General features: G+C 54.3%; 1 protein-coding gene across 1 annotated transcript in view; it reads left to right on the top strand.

The window, feature by feature from the left end:
• Positions 1 to 11,572: 11,572 nt before the first annotated feature.
• KCNJ12 (potassium channel, inwardly rectifying subfamily J, member 12) overlaps positions 11,573 to 18,175 on the top strand; it is a 41,594-nt gene continuing 34,991 nt past the window's right edge. Inside the window, exon 1 of the mRNA XM_012726559.1 lies at positions 11,573 to 11,841. The gene's annotated coding sequence lies outside the window, so the exon portion shown is untranslated. The remainder of the gene's footprint in view (positions 11,842 to 18,175) is intronic.

Raw genomic sequence — 18,175 nt, 5'->3', positions numbered from 1 at the left:
GCAGGGAAGTAGGAGCAGGTGTCTGTGGGAGGAGGGAGGGCTGTCCCCAGAGGCCAATGAAGCTGAAGGCTGCAGCTTGAGGCTGCCAGGGTTTCATCCTGCAGTCTTGGGTGGGCGCTGCCCCATTTCACAGGTGCAAGGGGCCTCAGGGGTCTGGGAAGAGAGAGGAAAAGCTACAGAGATCCCAGTCTCTGCTCATTCATTCATTTATCCATTCATTTATCGTTTTGCTAATTTATTCTTTTGCTCACATTCCCACCTCCCTCTTCCTGCCCTTATTTGAGGATGCATTTCTCCTGTTTCTGCTGTGATCCAGACCCCATTCCCAGTCCTCAGACAACAGGGCAGCTCTGCCTCGAGGCCCCTCCAGTTGGGGGTGGAGAGACAAATGTCTTCCAGGAACTTCAGTCATGCTGAAGGTCTGAGGGAGGAGCTGAGGGGATCCCTGGTTAGGTTCACTTATTTGCCCTGGAGAGCTCTCCACTCTACCTTTTGAAACCTAAATCTGTTCAGGTTACCTCTGTGCTCAATATCTTCCTTGGGCTCCCCACTCTCTCAAAGACAAAGTCAAAAGTTTCTAAAGGCCTCAGCACTCTCCCTGATCTCCTGACCTGAGCCTGAATCTCTCTTGCTCTTGTTCTCGCTGCTCAGCTACATGGGCTTCTTCTGAAACTCAAAAAACTAGTTCTACCCCAGGGCCTTTGCACACGCTATTCCCCTGCTCACAGACAGCTTTCTCCAGGCATACTTATGTTTCCTCCTTCACCTCCAAGTCTTTCTCAATGAAAGGTCTCCCATGACCCACCGTAAAATTACAAACTTCCCCCTACTCTTCTTTATTTTTCTCCATAACACCTGACATTCTAATTTTTCACTCAAGCTTGTTTATTTCCTGACTCCTGCACTACACTTCAGCTGGGATTCTGTCTGTTTTGTTCACTGCTCTATCCCCAGCAGCTGACAGAGTGGTTAGCACACAGTGGGTGCCCAACAAATATTACTTGAATGATTGATTGGTTGGTTGTCTGCAGAATGCCCTACTCACTCTCGTCACCAGTTTAGACTTGAGAGGAAAGGAGGGCGAGGGGTAGAGAGTGGGTGGCTGCCATCCCACTTTCTCTTCTCTCTTCTTTCACCACAAGAGACTCTGGGAGAGGAGGTCTTTTTGAAGAACTTTTGGCTTCAATCTGATATTTATAGCTACATTTGGCACGAGAGGGGACAGAGAGAGAGGGTGACAAGAGTTTCCCCTCAGGTTACACTGGCGCCCAAACCTAGCCTTTGGGGAAGGAGGGTGTGGGAGAACAAACCCTGCGATTCACAGCAGGCAAAGGGGGCCCCTCCAGGGGCCCCATAAGCCAGATCTCAGCACATCAAGCCTCACAGCCTAATGGATAAAATGCACACCCCTCTCTAGAATTTTGTGAACAGAATGTGAGCTGATGAATGTGAAGTTCTTGACATACAGTAGTGAGTTCACTATTGATGGTGTTCTCAACCAGCTCTAAGGCATCCTTGAAGGGGACCCTGGGTAAATAACTCTCTGAGCCTCAGTCCACTTTATGGGGAAGTTGATGTCTACCTTGTAGCATTGTTAAGAAGATTTTTTTTAAGTTGATTTTGCCCAGGCCTCATCCTAGGTATGAGGGATATAGCAATGAAGGAAACATATAAACATTTTTGCTGTCAGGAGAGACAATTCACATAACATATCTTGGGGAGAGTGGAAATGAGAAAAATAAAGCTGGAGAAGAGGTCATGGAGTGGGGAGAGATACAATATTAATAAGGGTTGCAAAAAGACCTATTTCTAAGAGAGTCATTTGAATAGAGACTGAGGTTGGTGGAAAACTGAGGTAGGCAGAGATCTGGAGGAAGAGCATTCTGGCAAAGGGAGTGCAGGTACAAAGGCCCTGAAGTGGGCAGGACCTGATATGTTTGAGGAATATCATGGAGGCCGATAGAAGACAAGATCTTAGAGGTAATGGGGTGGGGGTGGAGGTGGAGTTGGGGACCTGAAGCTCTGGATGAGCAGGGAGTCTCCTGGGAGCACAAGGCTTTCACACCCAAGGTTGTGATGTGTGAAGAGGGGGTTGTATCTTCCCAGTGAAGCAGTCTCCCTCCTGGGTTCTTCAGAGGTTCAGCTGCTTTTCCTGCCCCCACCTCTGACCTTGCTCCTTGTTGCCAGTGTGGAAGCTGCTGGTGGCTGGTGGCTGCCTTCGATGGGTTCCAGGCAAGGGCTAACATTAGGAGCCCAGGAGTATGTGAAGTCTATGTGGAAGACCGCTCATTCTTTGGCCTTTGGGATCTGAGGCCCTAAACCTGCACCCTGGCTCCAAAGTGCAAGAATGAGACCGTGAATGAGCACAAAGTCAATTTCTAGCATGCAATCCATGTAGCTGCTGATGTTACCCTAGGAAATTTAATCTTTTCTATTCGGAAAGTTTGTGGTTAACTTTTCCCGTGGCAGAAACCCCTAAGGATGTCACTGACATAACCAGGAACAAACTGAAATTGTTTCTAAAGCAAAATGATAAAAACCCTCTCTTCACCTCCCACTACCCTCCCGAGTGGGGGTGGCGTGTGTTCAATCTTCCAGCACTTAGAGGTTGGTCAGGCTGACAGCATCCCCCCAGGTCCCTGGGGAGGAATCAGGCCTGCTTCACCAGCCTGAGCTGTGTGCTGACAGAGTCCTGAATTCCCCATCTTGTTCCCCTCACCACACCAATTCTATGCTTAATCCTTGGCTCCATCGACATCCTAGAAGGCATCCTGGGATGCTGGCACCCGGGCTCTGTGTGCTGACCTATGGCCATGCCTACATGCTCCTGAACTCTGCACCCCTGCCCCCAACACATACACATAGGCACACGCAGGCACACCGCGTGCACACATACACAGGCACACACAGGACAAACTGACCAGAGCCTCGTGGGATGTCTCAGGCCAGCTGCTCAGGAGCTACTCGTACATCTGATGCAAGGTAGAGCTCACCACCTCCCAGGGCAGCTAGTTCTGACTTTGAGCTTCCAGAATTGCCGGAAAAGTTGTTTCTTCTTCTGCACTAGTGCAGAAAGAGGCTGAGCTTCCGTCCCTAACAGACCCTGGTTCCACCAGCCCCACGTCGCTGGCTCCCCTTACTAGCCCTTTGTCCTTTCTATGTTCTCTGCTCCCAGGGTCCTCTCCACTCCCCTTCTTAATGCAATGCTGGCCCTTTAGGCATCAGAGAACTGAAGGGCAGGGGAGGGTGTGAACCTCTGAGAGAGCAGAGCAGTTGTTAGGAGCGTTATTCTAGAGTCCGCCACTTCATGGCTGGGTGATCCTGTAACATCTCCATGCTCCGGTTCCCTTCATCTATAAAATGGCAAAAATGCTCTAACTGGGGGAACAAGTATGGAAAGGCTGCCTGGAGAGTTCAGGGATGACTGAAATGACCTGAGACCTTTGGGTATCCCCAAGAGGCAACACCCCCCCCATCAATAGCTGAGCTGCCACAGGATGTGAAGAGGTTTGCTTTCTCCAAGCTGCCCACCTTCCCTATTTGAGAGTCCCCTGTTGAGAGCTCCTGCACCCTTGTACACCTAACCCCTCAGCTTCCTGATGGGGTGAGGACTCCCACCTGTCACTCTGTCTCCTTCCCATCTTTTGAGTGCTGGTTCCAGGGGTCAGACATGGTAGGTTTGCAGGGGCTTCTGGAGTAGCTAGAAGAATTGAAAACAGCCAGGAATGCTGGGGAGGGACTGGGGCCTGCAGTGGGGGAGGTGGAGTTTCTTCCAGGCTCCAAGATGATATTTATCATCCCTATCCTGAGGCCTTAATGGACTTTAAATGGAGTCAATATTAATTGCCCTGGTGCAGTGGATGGGCCAGCTGAGGGGCAGCGTTTCCTCCAGCTCTGGGACCTAATTCCTCAACACAGACCAGCACTGAACCTGTTGTGAAGTTTTACACAGGCCTAGATGTAAGCAGGGCAGATACTCGAACTGAGGGAGCAACGTGGACAAAGGCATTGTGTTAGGTCCCTGGAGATCTACTAGGGGACCCGTGTGTCCCTCTTACCACAAGTCCTCCTGGTCTGTGGGCACAGGGCGGGGCTGTGTCCCAGGAGAGGGTGACCCCCACTCCCTGAAGCTTCTGAGATTCAGGTTATCATAGAGTGTTTATTAATCACTACAGACAGGATGGGGTCGGGCTCTGTGGGGAGTCGGGAGGGGAAGGAGCTCAGAGTGGCAAGGAACAAAGGGAGACAGACAAGCAGTGTCCTGTGGGGGTGGGGCATTTGGGATCAGTCTCCCAGGATAATGTGGATCCCTGGAAGAGGGAAATCTGTACTCAGCTTTGGGCTCTTTAAAAATTAGTGTTAGAAGGGATATGGAATCCTTGAACAGGGTATAAAGACACAAAAGACTTAGAGACCTCCCTCCGGTTCCCCCCCAATCTCCCAGTTCCCCTCTCAGTAGCTTATTTCCGATGTCTCCTTACAGAACATTCTACCAAACACCCGTGTGTGTGCATATAAAATCCTGCTTAAAAAAGAATCCTAATGATGGCATCCAAGACTCTCTCTTCTACACAGTTTTTTTTTCACTGTCTTAAAGAATTTTCCTCATTAGATTCATTCAACAAATCTATAACGAGCACCTACTGAGTGCTTGCATGTCGTCAAACAAACCAGAGCCCCACCTGGGGAGTCTGCCCCACCTCTCTGCTCTGCCCTGTGCTCAGCTTTCAGGGAGCCACACAGCCGATGCTATTACAAAGTAAGTAACTTTGGATAGAACCTTTGTGTAGGCAGGTCATGAGAGAAATTCCTTGATGTGGAATTCCTGGGATAAAGGTGACCAGGTGTAAGCAGACTGGTTGAAAGATCAGGGTTCTGGCTGTGGACAGGGCCTAGCCCTGGTGCTATGTGAGTGGAGAGGGAAAGACGGGAATCCATGGTCTGATGTGCTTGGAGAAGAGTCGCTGAGAAGACACTTTGCCTTCAAGAAGCCCACAGTCTGAGGGAAAGGCAGGTTTGGATAGGCAAGTCCAGGAGGCTGGGGACTGGCCTGGGAGTGTGAGGGTCCAGGGAGGCTGCCAGGAGGAGAGGAGGCCTCCTTAGTGTGTGGCCACCTCATGTCTGTTGCTGTCCTGATGCCTCCCCCATGCTTTCCAGGGAGATTTGCATTTCCTGTTTTTATCTAATGAATAATCTGGGCACTATACTAGGGAAGCTTCATGCCCATCCCACAGCTGATTGAAACTGTGGGGATCTTCCTTGGTTGTGGGGTCGGGGAGGGGCTGCTCGGTCCCACCAGGTGGACTGGAGCCCAGAGTAGTCAGAAAGCAGGTGCATGTATTTGCTCCCACGCAGAAACCATGGAAGACACAGCCCCCTTCCCACAAGGACACATCTCCAAAACTCCAGATTTTTTGCTTTACTAATGCAAATATATTTGTAGTTTTTCTTAATATAAATAGGATCACACACTAGGCCCTATTTTCCCTCTTGATTCTTTTGGTGGGTGGGCAGGGAGGGGAGACAGTGTGTCCTGGCCAATGAGCCCTCCACTGTCAGGCCTTAGAGTCAAACTCTTTCTGTTTTGGAGTGAAGCCCAATTCAAAGACAAGGAGACTGAGGCCAAGGGCCTAAGCCAGCCCCCTTGCTGAGGAAGGAGGGGTGAGGGCTGGACCCGGGGGCAGAGGCCCCATCCTGGAGTGATGGCCCCATGTGGGGACAGCAATGGGGAGGGAGGTTGGGGGGAGTCAGGCAGTGCCCACCAGGGTAGAGGGGGCTGAGTAATTGGCCGGATTATCCCAGCAGGGAGGCCTCCCTGGGGAAAGCTATTTTTAACTCTGAGAGAGGCTGACTAGACTTCCCTCCCTCCCTCTCTCTATTGCCCTTTATTCTTGTCATCCTGGGGCCTGCAGACCTTGCCCGCCTTCCTGGAAGCTCTGTCCCTTCAGAGGAAGGAAGAGACGGCCTGTTTAACCCCACACAGTTCTGCTTGGTGGCTCTTCAGTACTCCTGATCAGAGAGGAGGGAAAAGAGGAAAAAAGTATAAGGGACATTTCATAGGTCTAGCTGGCCTTTCTACATCCATCTCTTTCACCAGCAACCCCTTCAGGGCACAGGAGGATTAGAACCCACTTCAAAAATATGTTAAACAGGAAAAGGGGTTGATCATCTATGTCAGGAAACAACCCCCAGACAAATTGAAGGGCCAAAAAACAGCATGTCTGGAATCTTGTTCCTTTCAGTTTCTTAGTTCTGTTTCCTTGGGCTGGTCTCCTTTCAGGTGGGATCACCCCCACAGGCCGGCAAAGGAAACAGACTGTTTTTCCAGTGGATCCATCCAACGTCCTGAAGCTGGTTTTCATTGGATGCTGTTGATCACATGTCCATCGGTCCGCCAGTCACTGCACTACTCACCCCTGGGTCCTGAATGTGCAGGCCAGGGCAGATGGCCCAGGAAACACATGGCAGAGAGTAAGGGGTTTGAGTGGGTGGGTCTCTTTAAGGTTCTCAGAAGAGAGGCCTCAACAATGGGAAGGCATGGACCACCCAGAAACCCTGCCTGGAGGTGGGGAGATGCCTGATGGAGCACAGCTGAAAGTTGGGGCCTCTGGCCCTGGCACAGCCTCCCTGGCCTCTATTAACATGTCCTCCTGACAGCTGCAGCTGGGGGGGATAGAGAAGGGGGAGGTGGGAGGAGGGGCGAGGGCAGCCGGCTGAGTGTGTCAGAGCCTGTGTTAGAGGGAAATAAGTCAAGTGGCCAGCTCCAGGCTGAGCTGATCAATTCCTACTTCCTGACGGGTGGGAGGAACTCAGTGTCCTGTTTCCAGGGCTGCCATTCCTTCCTGAATTTCTGATCTCCTCAAATCAATGCTGCAGGGTCAGCCAGGGGCCTGCGGGTACCTGGGGGTGGGGCGGTGTGTGGTTGAGAGGGCGCAGGGCAGTCACTTCCTTGACCTCTGGGGCATCACACCCTTCTATAGCTTCCTGACACAGGTCACCTGCCCTGGCCAGCAGACCTCTAGGGATAGACGGGCAGCTCAGTCCTTCCCAGGAATCCCTTTCACCAATGGAGCTCTTGCCCTCTGGGCGTCACTTCTTCATCTACCATGAGAGTTTAGTGTCTCTCAGCCTATCAATAATAATATCATCCTACACAATATGTTCACGTGAGTAGGCATTTAACCTGAAGCCCAGCACAGGCTAAATGAACAATTGGAAGCAGCCATTGTTAGTGTGGTTATTATCAAAGAACATTTTGATGTTGAGGGAGGGAACTGGACGAAGGCAGGTCTCCTGAGCCTTAGCCCTGCCATCCCCTTACAGCTGAGTGGCCAGGGGTCCATACTTCATGCTTGGTCTCTTCAGGATGCCATTTTGTGCCATTTGAATTTGGGACTGGGCTTCACAGAGTGAGAAGTGGGGTAAGCCTCAGACCCTGGCCACCTGCCTGGAGGAGGCAGCAAAACTTTTACTGAGCCCAATTTGTGAGCACTTGATTGCTCTGCCCTGTATCTGCAGATGTGTTCACTATATAACCACTATGCACCAGAACCTTGTCTGTAAACATGCCCAACAGTTTGTCCTCATGCTCATAAGAGCTGACATGCCTTGGAAGAGACTGACAGTGAACAAGATACCTCAGAGATCAGCCAGGGAGGGAAGAAAGCAAAACGGAATGGAACACTCTGGGTGGGCCCTCTGGGCTGCCTCTGAAGGACGGCAGTTTGGGAAGAAAGCCAGCAATGTAGTCAGACTGGTGACATCTGAGGACCTGGAAGGAGGGCCAATGTGTCTGGAACATGGAGGCTGAAAGAAATTGGCAAAATGAGGATGGGCTCCTGGGGCTTTGGTTCTGTGGCCCACTCTGGGAGAGTTTTAACTGGGCATGCTCATTTTTTTTTTTTAAAGATTTATTTATTTATGCATACAGAACTGGGGTACAGGCCAGAGGCTCGGGGCGGTGAGAGGCTTCACCAGAGACAGAGTGGGGAGCAGAACAGGCAGATCGATGAAGTACACTGCTGAGGGGAGCAGCGGGTGGGTCAGTAGAGGTCTGCCACACCATGTGGTCACCTCCGGGGCAGGCGGGAATCGAACTCATGCGGAAGTGGCTTTAGCTTCTCAGTGCAGTGCTTTAACCCGCTGCGCCACCAGGGAGGGCCTGGGCATGCTCATTTTTATGTTTCAAGGGTCTCTTGGCTTGGACCCACATCCAATGGAAGCAGGAGAAATCTGGGCAGGCTCCTGGGAGGAGGCAGCTCTCCAGAGACTGGCAGTGGGCAGAGTGCTGGAAGCATCCACGCAGATGCCTGTAGGGCCTGGCACAGACACACAGGTGAACAACTGGCTGGTTTTCATATCTTAATTAGTGATGAATTTGTGGCTGAAAAAAGCACATTGTATTAAGACAAGACTATTACGAGAGCTAGCAGCTCTGACCCTCAAATCCCAATCTGTGGGTATCACCCTCTAACACCCAGCATTGTGACCTTGGAAGTAACTTCCCTTTCCTTAGGCTGGGAGGGACCAGGACCCACCCTGGAGGAGAAGAGAGAGAATTTCAGGTTCAGAGGAGGCCAAATACACTCAGGGTGCTGGCCAGGCACACATGTTGCTAGAACTCTTGACTCAGGTCATCTCATTGGCTCCCCCCGCCCCCCACCTCCACAGCCAAGACAGGGAGGAGTAGAGAGAAGGGATTGAGGTCTCAGTAGGGGGTGTGTGTCCAGGGTCTTCTACTTGTCCATGCTTGATGCCCTAACCCTGGAGGGAGGCACCCTGGGACCTCCTCTGCTTCTCAGAGAGGAAGCTCTATGGCAGGAGTGTGAACTGGTTAGAGAGACAGCTACACACAGCCCTTCTCTCTGGTCCTCAGTTCCTGCTTTGGGAGCAGGAGACACACTGTCTCCCCTCCCTGCCCACCCACCAAAAGAATCACGAGGGAAAAGAGGCCTAGTATTGATCCTATTTATAATGAAGAAATAATATGAATTTTTATTTGTTATAAAAAAGCCTCCATAAGGAGGCTGGTACCCTTCCTTGCCCAGCAAAGGACTATGCATCCAGGGCCATAACAGCTGGGTGTGGGATGTGATTATGATTAAGAGTTTAATTCAGATCCCCCAAGTAGATGGGGAGATTGGGAGGATGGGGTGTGGGTCCTAAAGGGCTGTGGTTGGGGAGTCGGGAGATAGTTCTGTGGGGACATTCTTTGCTGGGTGGCCTTGAGCAAGATACTTGTGTCTGGGAAATGGGTCTGCTGATGGCTCTGGGGGAGGCTTTGGGCCCAGGGAGAAGACCCCGAAGCTGTTTGGGAGCTCTGTGTGGGGTTGGTTTCTAGCATTGAGCTACCCTGGCATACCGCAGAAGCCGTCCGAACCCTAGACACTGAGGTGCCCAGAGGTATTTCTGTCCATTACCCAGCCAAGACCCTTTGCTGGACCCCTGGCTCTTTGTGGACCCATCGGGGAACCTCACAGGATGGGACTTTGTAGGCCCATTCCTCCTGGGGTGGGAACCAGGAAGGATTCCTGTTTGTTCTGAGGGAGAACTTCCTGCTAGCTTTTGATCTCCTGGGAGGCTGTTCTCCTGGGAAGAGGAGTTAACCAGGACACCCCAGACCCGTCAGAAGTAGGGAAATGTGCTGGACTGGCACCTCCTGGGTGCCCTTCTTTCTATACGGCAGCCCTCTGCAGCTATCAAGGCCAGGGCACAGGTATTCTTGTGCTAGAGATATACCTGGCTGAGTCCTGACTCCATTGACCTAGCTTTGTGACAATAAGTGACCACACCTCTACACTTCAGCTCCTTCACCTGTAAACTAGGACTTGTGGCAAAGTGACAGAGTAGCAATTCTAGCCAGGTCCCTAACGCAGAACCTCGTACATATTGAGTGCTCAGTCAATGATGTTAGCTCTTTTACTCAGCCAGGACTATGCTAAGCACTTCTGGTATCCTCAACACTCACTGAATCCTCACTATAGTTTCCAGAGGTTCCTCACTATAGTTCCAGAATTCTCACTGTTGCATTTGGTAGTGGAGAAACGAGGCATGGAGAGATGAAGTCACTTGTCTTAGCATCTGGTCAATAGGACTGATAGGCTCCAAGCCCCAAACAGTGAGGCCTCTAGATGGCCTAGACCAGGCTGCACTGACCAGCTGCCTGAGACCAGCAGTTGGGGGGCCAGAAGTCTGGGGCAGGTGGGGCCTGCAGACTGCTCTGTCTGAGCCGCCAGCAATCTGGGCGGAGGCCAGAGAGCCATCCTCCTTGGTTAGAATCCTGCAGCCAGTCTCCCTGCTGTGCAGACACATAATTATATTTCACATTAAAGGGGAAGCTGGAGGCCAAGGGGGACAGGGAGCCCTTTGAGGCTTGGGCTCTGGGCACAGACCTGCCTTCTTGGCCCAATTCCGTGGCCCCAAGGTAGAGCGAGGGGTCAGATGGGTGTTAAAGCGGGGTCTCCTTGGGCCAAAGCCCAGCCTGGCAGGTCTGTTTGCCAGGATGAAAGGTTCGGGCCCTGCAGGAAGCTGAGTGATCTGAGGTCCCAGACAATAGGCCCCAGGAGGCTGAGAGGGCAGGGCGAGTGGGGACAGGCTGGGAAGAAAACCTGAGCCTCCAGAGGTGGGGGTGGCAGGAAAAGAGGGTCAGCTGGGGGTCAGGTGGAGAGGAGGGGGGGGGTGGGAGAAAAAGGAGGGAGAGAGAGAGGAAGGGAGAGAAAGAGAAAGGGGGAAGGGGAGGAGCAGGGAGGAGAAAGCAGGAGATGGGAGAAGCCAAACAGCACAAGACAGGGAGGAGAGATGCTATTAAAGAGGGGGAAATGATGTGTGTATAGGAGTGTGTATACCTTGTGTGCAAAGGAAAAGGGTTCCTTGGAAATGTACAAGCCAGGATCTGTATGCACATATGCACACGTGCAAATACCACCCGGTATAAGCACTTATACGAGTATATGCACCTGTGCACCTGCAACGCTCATGCATGTCAGGGCCTGCATTTTGCATGTGTGGATGCAGATGCCTAAGCTGTGCACCCGACTGCGCGCACGCATGTGTGCACGATTCTCTTGCCTGTGTGTGCTTGCCATGCACCTGTGTCCCTGGGAGGACATGCCTCTGTGTGTGTGTGTTCACGCGTGTGCGCGCGCGCGCGCCCCAGTGCGCAAGTGGCTGGCGGTGTGTGTGTGCATGGGGTGGCCCGGGGCTGGGGGGGCGCGGGGCCAGGCCAGGACCCGGGTGGGCGGGGGCAACGGCGGTGCGGCGCGGGGCGGGCGTGCTCTCCGCGGAGAGTTAGAGGAGTTGCCGAGCTGGGCTCCGGTGGCAGCGGGGCGCCGAGCTGGGTGCGTGCCGAGCCTCAGCCTCCCGCCGCCTCCTCGCCCTCCATTCCTCTCTCCCCGCCTTCCTTTCCTCGGCCTCGCCGCTGCCACCGCCTCCCTAGGAACGGTAGCTGGGGGCGAGGGGCTGGCGCGGCCGGAGCGGGCTAGGAGGCGCGGGGCGGCTGGGCGTAGGGGAGCGTGCGGGGCCCTAAGCGGGATCAGATAGCAGCCGGCGGGGGAGGGGGCCAGCTGGCCGCGCTCACAGCCAGACCGAGGGACGGACGCTAGTCGCGCGGGCCACACTGAGCGTCCCTCTGCCGTGGCTGCCGTCCAGTCGCGCGCCCTAGACCCGCGGCTGGACCCAATAGATCGGAGCCCCGGGCCGACGCGCCCTTTGGCATGGAGCACCCCCGGGGGCTGCCCTGAAGCGGCGGCGGCGATGCGGCCAGCGCGGCGGCGGCCGGGGCCAGGAACGGCCGCCCGGAGCTCGGAGGACGCGGAGTGCGCCGCGCCGGGGGCACTGACCGAGGTAAGTGTGCGGCCGCCCAGCGCACGGTCTCCCGGGGGCCCGCTCCAGCTCCCCAATACCCCCTCCCCAGGCCGGAGCGAGCACGAGGTGGTGCTGCAACCGGGAAGGTGGGGCGGGAGGTTTTTTCTTCCTCTCGGGTTTTTTTTTTTTTTTTTCTTCCCTTGGTGATCCATCGGAGGAAATGCTGACTGCGAGCTTTTCTTCCCCTGCCATGTCTCTGGCTACTGCCACCAGGGAACTTTGCTCCTTGCTAACCTTTGTCCTGGGGGCGCTCCGGGAAACTTTGAGGTGCCCACCCATTCCCCTCTGGTCGACTTGCAGGAGGGGGCTTGGGAGGGTGTGTGGGGAGGCACTTTCTGGCTTGGCATCAGTCCTAAGTGTGACCTTCTCCCAGACCCAGGGATCAGCATAGGGGTGTGGGGGAGTGGCAGACTGCTGGAGACCCCCAAGATACCCCCAGCCCGAGACTTGTATGTGCTTGGAGACGTTTCTCTTCCCTACTTCCTATGCTCTAATGGAGTAAAAATATTCTGGAAATGGTTCTCCGCTAGGAGCCAGCCAGCGACAACTCCAGCCGCACCTTTTTGCTTTTAGAAGTCGGCCTTGATCTCAGAGAGGATAGCTTCTCAGTTGAGAAGCCCGCAGGGTTTCAGGGTGGTGGTACCCCACACTCATTTCTGCTCTGGATGTCTTGGGGAGATGCAGGTTGAAGAGCCAGGGACCCATTGGAAGTTGTGAGTGGGTGGGGAGCTCCTGGGGGGCTTCATTTGGCAGTTAAGATCCCAGCTGTGTCTGGTGCTTGTTATGTCAGGGTGTGCGCATGTCATGTGAATATTTTAAAACCTGGGCTTGCAATGGGAGTCTCAGGAAAGTGTTTCTTTGGAGGTGGTTTTTGATTCTGGGAGGTTCTACTGCTTCCCTACAGCCAGTGTTTGTCTGGGCTCTGGGGCCACCTCCCTCTCCATTTTCAGGAGTCATACCCATTTATTCTTTCTTTGCTCTCATTGCCCAGGACTGAGTCCTGGAATCAAGTCTTGGGACCTCCTGCCCACAAATCTAAATCCCAAACCTGGTTCCTGGGCTCTGTCTTCTGGGAGTGCCGCGGTGCCCACACACTGCTGAAATCGGCAGCCACCACCTCGAAGGTGTGAACCCAGAAGGCTCTGGCCGCTGGCCTACCTTTCACCCCCTCCCTGAGGTGGAAGGCCACCCTCTGCTGCCCCGCCCGCAGCCTCACCTACTGCTGAATTGCTTCTGTGCAGCTGCTCATAGCAAGTCTCTACCCTGGCCCTTAGCCACGTGGTGGGAGAGGATCAGGGAGGGAGATCCCCACCCTGGGCCTTCTGGTTTTCGGTACAGTGCTTTTTCCTCTGTTCCAAACATCCCACCTGGGCCTGGGACCCCAAAAAGACTCCTCTGCAAAGCCCCGCTCAGCTTTCTCGTGGCCTCTCCCCTTCAACTTGGGGACCGGAGATCTCTAACTTCAAGAAAGGGATCTTGGAAAGGCTCCCATCAGGTGGAGCTAAGACCCTTAAGGGAGCAGTGTGCAAAGAGAGAGGAGCTTTCTTAAAACTTTGGGGGCAAGAAGGGGGATTTCTGTGTGCTGGACCACAGGGAAGGCCCTTCTCCACTGAGTGCACACTGTGGCACCCTGTGCGTGCTGAGTGTTGCTGGTGCACACCTGGAAGACATGCACCACAGGTCTCCTGGTTCCCATCTCCAGCTGAGAGCACGGCTAAGCCCCTCCCTAGCCCCCTCCCTAGCCTGAAGGGGACAGATCTCTTGTGATCCATTCTTGGACACCCCATGCCCAACTGCCATGTCAGACCCCCATAGGACTTCAAGATTGCTCAGGAAGGGATCATTTCAGGCAAGTTCCTGTGGAGGCACCTTCAGTGAGCTATGCTATGCCTGGAGAGGTGCCCAGAACAGGACAGGGTCTTGCCCCAAGTCACACAGCAAGTCAGGGGTTGAACAGACACCTCCACCTAGCTTTTTCCAGGCTGGAGGGCTCTAGACTTCCTATTCCAGGGTCATCATTTCCTTTCTTTTAGGTCCCCCAAAGCAGGACAAGGTAACACTGGGTGGCCCCGTGACAGTGAATTAATAATAACAGCAGAGATAATAGTAATAACTGCCATAGCAGCACCCTGCAGTTATGCAGCGCTGGGACCAGTTCCGCCTGTGAGCAGTTTCCTCTGGCTTGGTTGGGCCTCCGGTGCCCAAGGCCACAGTTGGCAGCACCTAGCATGGCACCTGGAGGCTTTGGCACATATCTGGGGTGGAAGCAAATGCATCGTCACCCTCTGTGGCTCTTGCCCGGCCCCAGACCGGAGGATGCCGGCGCCCCTTCAGAGCCCACCTGATGCCCACCTTCAGCCCCATTGCTCCCCGGCCTGGTCAAGGGCTGGGCTGTCCCTCTGACAGGTGCAGTTGGTGTCTGCTACTGGGGCCCTGCCAGAGCTATACTGTGAATGACACATGGGCACACCTGCCCCTCCCCTGGGGCCTGCAACTGGAGCCCTGCCATAGGCTGGCACGGAGGAGAGGCTGGGAGGGAGTCAGCTTGTGGGCAGAGGAGGGGTGGAGGCTGGGTTGGGCCACTCGGAAGGTGTGGTGGGTGTGGGTTCAGTCCCACTGGACAACTGCGCCAGGGGAATTGGCAGCATGATAGGGAGATGGCAGCAGGGAAGCCTGAAGATGAAAGGGAGCCGGCCTGGAACTGGGCCGTAGGCAAGGCAGGGAGGTGGGCAGGGCAGGGCTGTAGGGAGGCCTCAGCTGAGCCTGGGGGGTGGGGGTGGGGAGGCTGGCTGAGGCAAGTGGGTTTTCCAGAGGCTCTAGGACTGAGGGCAGGACTGGAGCCCTCACTGGGCCCTGGCCAAGGGCCCAGTGCTCTGCCAGCTCAGCCATTTAATTTCCTAATGACCTTTCAGTGCAGAGGGTGGCATAGCTCCATTGTACAGACAGGCGATTTGAGGCCTGGGGAGTAGTAGGAAGGGACTGTGATCTGTGCCCTCCAACCCAGAGCTCTGGTGCACTCCCAGGCACAGACCTGTTCTTCCTCTCCTTCCACAGACACTCTGCCTGGTGCTTAGTGTGCCAAGCAGGCTCCAACGTGGCATCCCCATGCACTCTGTGGCTAGAGCCATACCTGATTGCTGTATCCCTGGGAACTAATGAGGGCCTGGTACAAGATGGGCTTGTGTCTGCTCTGCTTTTCCTGGCCCCAGAGCATCAGTGGGTGTTCTTGCCTCATTGTGCTGGCCTGGTGGACTCTGGGGTGGGGACCCTGGTACCCCACTGCTCAGCTGTGGCCCCAGTGCAGAGTCTGGCATAGAGAAGCTGCTTAGTGAATGGTTGTTGAATAAATGGTGATCTGGCCCCTGTCCTGGAGGATCTCGCCTTTTGGAAGGGGCTTCAAGGCAGACATCGAGGTGCAGGGCAGGTGATGTGACTGACTGAGTCACTTTTCCTCCTGGACCTCAGTTTATCATCTGTGAAGTGGGTTGGAAAACTCCTCTGGGTCTGAGAGCGTCCTGAGAGGATCCAGGAGAGGATAGATGTGAGCCTCTGAACAGAAATGGGTGTGGTGAGAGGGCTCTGTGAAGAGAGGATGCGAGCATCTGAGAGACCAGAGCCTTGGGGACCTGCACTCCAGTCCAGCCTTCTCTTCTACATGTAGGGAAGCGCCTTCCCTGCACCCCTTTCTGTGGTCTGGGACTCCTTGAAGGTTCAGGAGACCAGCCAGGGAATAAAAACATAGAAGCTAAGACTTGTTGGGTCCCTCTCCTCCCCGTCTTACCTCGGGGCCCTTGCACTTGTCCACCCTCTGCCTAGGTCTCTCTTCCCCAGGTCTCCATAGGACCCCTTCTCTCACCACCTCAACTCTGGCCCAAATGTACCGTCTCCCCTGTCCCATCAGGCCTCTTCTCCTTCATTCTGTGGAACTGAGCCCCATCGAACACAGTGTGTTTTCTTTGTTTATTGTGTTTACTATCTGTCTGCCCTGGAAATTAAGCTCCGGAGCGCTTACACTCAGTGCTGGGCTGTGCTGGCTCACAGCTCTGTCCCCAGAGCCTGCAGTAGTATCCAGGCTATAGTAGGTGCTCAGTAAACGTGGGGGCTGAGTGAATGGGCGGTTCATCACACAGGTGTGTGACACACACTTTCACGATGGTCTCTAGGACTGCTGCCCCATCCCAGATGAGGAGAGCCAGGCTCAGAGGGGACATCCCTGTCCCAGAATTGTGAACTTGCTGGGGCATTGCTGGACCAGACCTCTCCTCTGAGCTTGCACCCCGCCATCTGTCTATGTGAGGTGGAGGGGGTTGGTGTGTTTTTCCTTCCTTTCCTCTGCTTTCAGCTCTTTCTCTCTGTGACCCCACCTGCTGCAAGCTATGGACCTTGTGTGTCCATGGCACTTTGCCTGCTGCCAGCTCTGATGTTCCCGGCTCCTCCCTGGGAGGAGCAGCTGGCCCATTGCAGATGTGAGCAAACTGAGGTGCAAGGAGCACTGCTGCCCTCTGGCTGCTTTCTCCTGCTATGGGCCTGGAGGCACAGGGCTGGGGCTGCAGGGGGCTCAGGGTCTCTGTTTCTTGCCCAGTTATGCATTTCAGAGGCCCCTTGGCTTCATGTCTGTGCCAGTGTGTCTCATCTCCCCTGCCTGCTCCCTTTTTAGAGCATGACACCAGGCTTACATTAAAAAAAATTGCCATTATCAACTTTTCCCAGTTGTAAAAAGAACCTACATGCTTTCTAATTGACAGAGCTTAACCTCTGCTACTCTCTCCAGATCTTTCTGCCTCTGAGTTGGGGCTTGTAGATGAGTGGACAGGTTGTTGGGACTCTCCTATGTGCCAGGCCACTTAGCCGATGTGTCCCTGGGGCAGAACTCACCTGTGGGGCAGAAAACAGAGCAGATCCTTTCTCATTCTCCTCCTGTTGCAACCTCTGACAGGCCTCCACCCTGTGAGGGTGTGTCCTGGGGGGAGGGTGAGACCTGGTAGTTCCACTTGGGTGTAGACAGCTCAAGACCCAAGACCCAGAGAGGGGCCAGAGGTAGCATCAGTCCTTAGGTGCAAGGTAGGAGACAGGGCCGCCCCACTCCCTTGCATTTGTTTAGAGATGCGAAACTGGGAGAGGTAGAGGTAGAAAGGTACTGAGCTGGGTGTGCATGTGCGTGTGGCGGGGAGGTTGAGAGGCCAAGGGCAAGAGAGGTCAGGGAGGGGCTGCGTGACCCACTCCCTGTCTACCTCCCCCTTCTCCCAGCTGCAGCCCGAGCCCCCTGAGCTGGCGGCTCCAGCCCTGCAATTCTCCAGCACTTAAAGCAAAAATAAATCGTTGCCGACAGCTGGTGTTCTGGGTGGCAGCAGCCGCACCACCCCCCTGCCCCGACCCTGAGCCTCTGGGCTCCTGGTTCCAGGCCAAGACCAGAGCAGGCTTCCACTTAGACCTGTTGGGTGCTGGGAGGGCTGAGGCGGGCCAGGGGAACTGCCCCCATCTGGTCCCTTCACAGGACTAGAGTTTGGCAAGGTTCAGAGTGTGGAGAGCCTGGCTGGGTTTTAAGGAGGCCAGAGGCAGGTGATTGTCTATGGCTCCCAAGGATGCTGGGATTCTGGGGTGGGTTGGAGGGCTCCATAGTGGGATTTCCAGAGCCTTGGGCCATGGTCTTGCGGAAGCAGAGTGTGGAGAGGGCCCGGGACATGGCCCCACACTCAGGCCCTGGGAAGCCCCTTATTTGCCATCCTGGGGGCCAGCACCATAAACATCTGCTCTTACCGGCCCTTCCCTCCCCATCTCAGAGGATCTAGAGATCCCAGTTTGTCCAATATTAGTGATGCAGGCTCTGAGGATGTCAGTATTTTAGCATCATTCATGCTTTTAAAAATTAGCTCTTGAGCATGAACCATGTGCTTTAGCCTGTGCCAGGGGCTAGGGACTGATGCCCGCGTGGGCGGTGAGGCCAAAGGAAACAAGTGAAGACGCCTACAGGCAAGCGTGGACTTTGTCATATTCTTTTGTGAATGATTATCACTTTTAATTTTAAGAGTGTTACTCGTGGTAAGGCATCAAACAATTGTAAGGATAGAAAGCGAATTTCTCCTTTTCAAATCCTGTCTGCTCCACACCCCACTCCAGAGCTTTTTGTTCTTGAAGTATTCACTGTTGGAGAACCCCTGGATTGTCCGATGCTTATGCAGTGGTGTGAATGTGGTTACATAAACGTACCGGCATCTGTAGTTCCTTCGCTTTGCTCTCTCTCTCTCAGTTCTCTGTCATTGTCCCTCTATGGGATTATTCCATGCCTAGTGTGCTGCTGGTTTCCCAGGGCCCA

This window comes from Condylura cristata, unplaced genomic scaffold, assembly GCF_000260355.1.
Source record: "Condylura cristata isolate star-nosed mole 26May11 unplaced genomic scaffold, ConCri1.0 scaffold00017, whole genome shotgun sequence".
In the NCBI taxonomy this organism is placed as follows: domain Eukaryota; kingdom Metazoa; phylum Chordata; class Mammalia; order Eulipotyphla; family Talpidae; genus Condylura; species Condylura cristata.
Note: the sequence above shows the minus strand (reverse complement) of the source record. Positions and strands in the feature narration are given on the sequence as shown.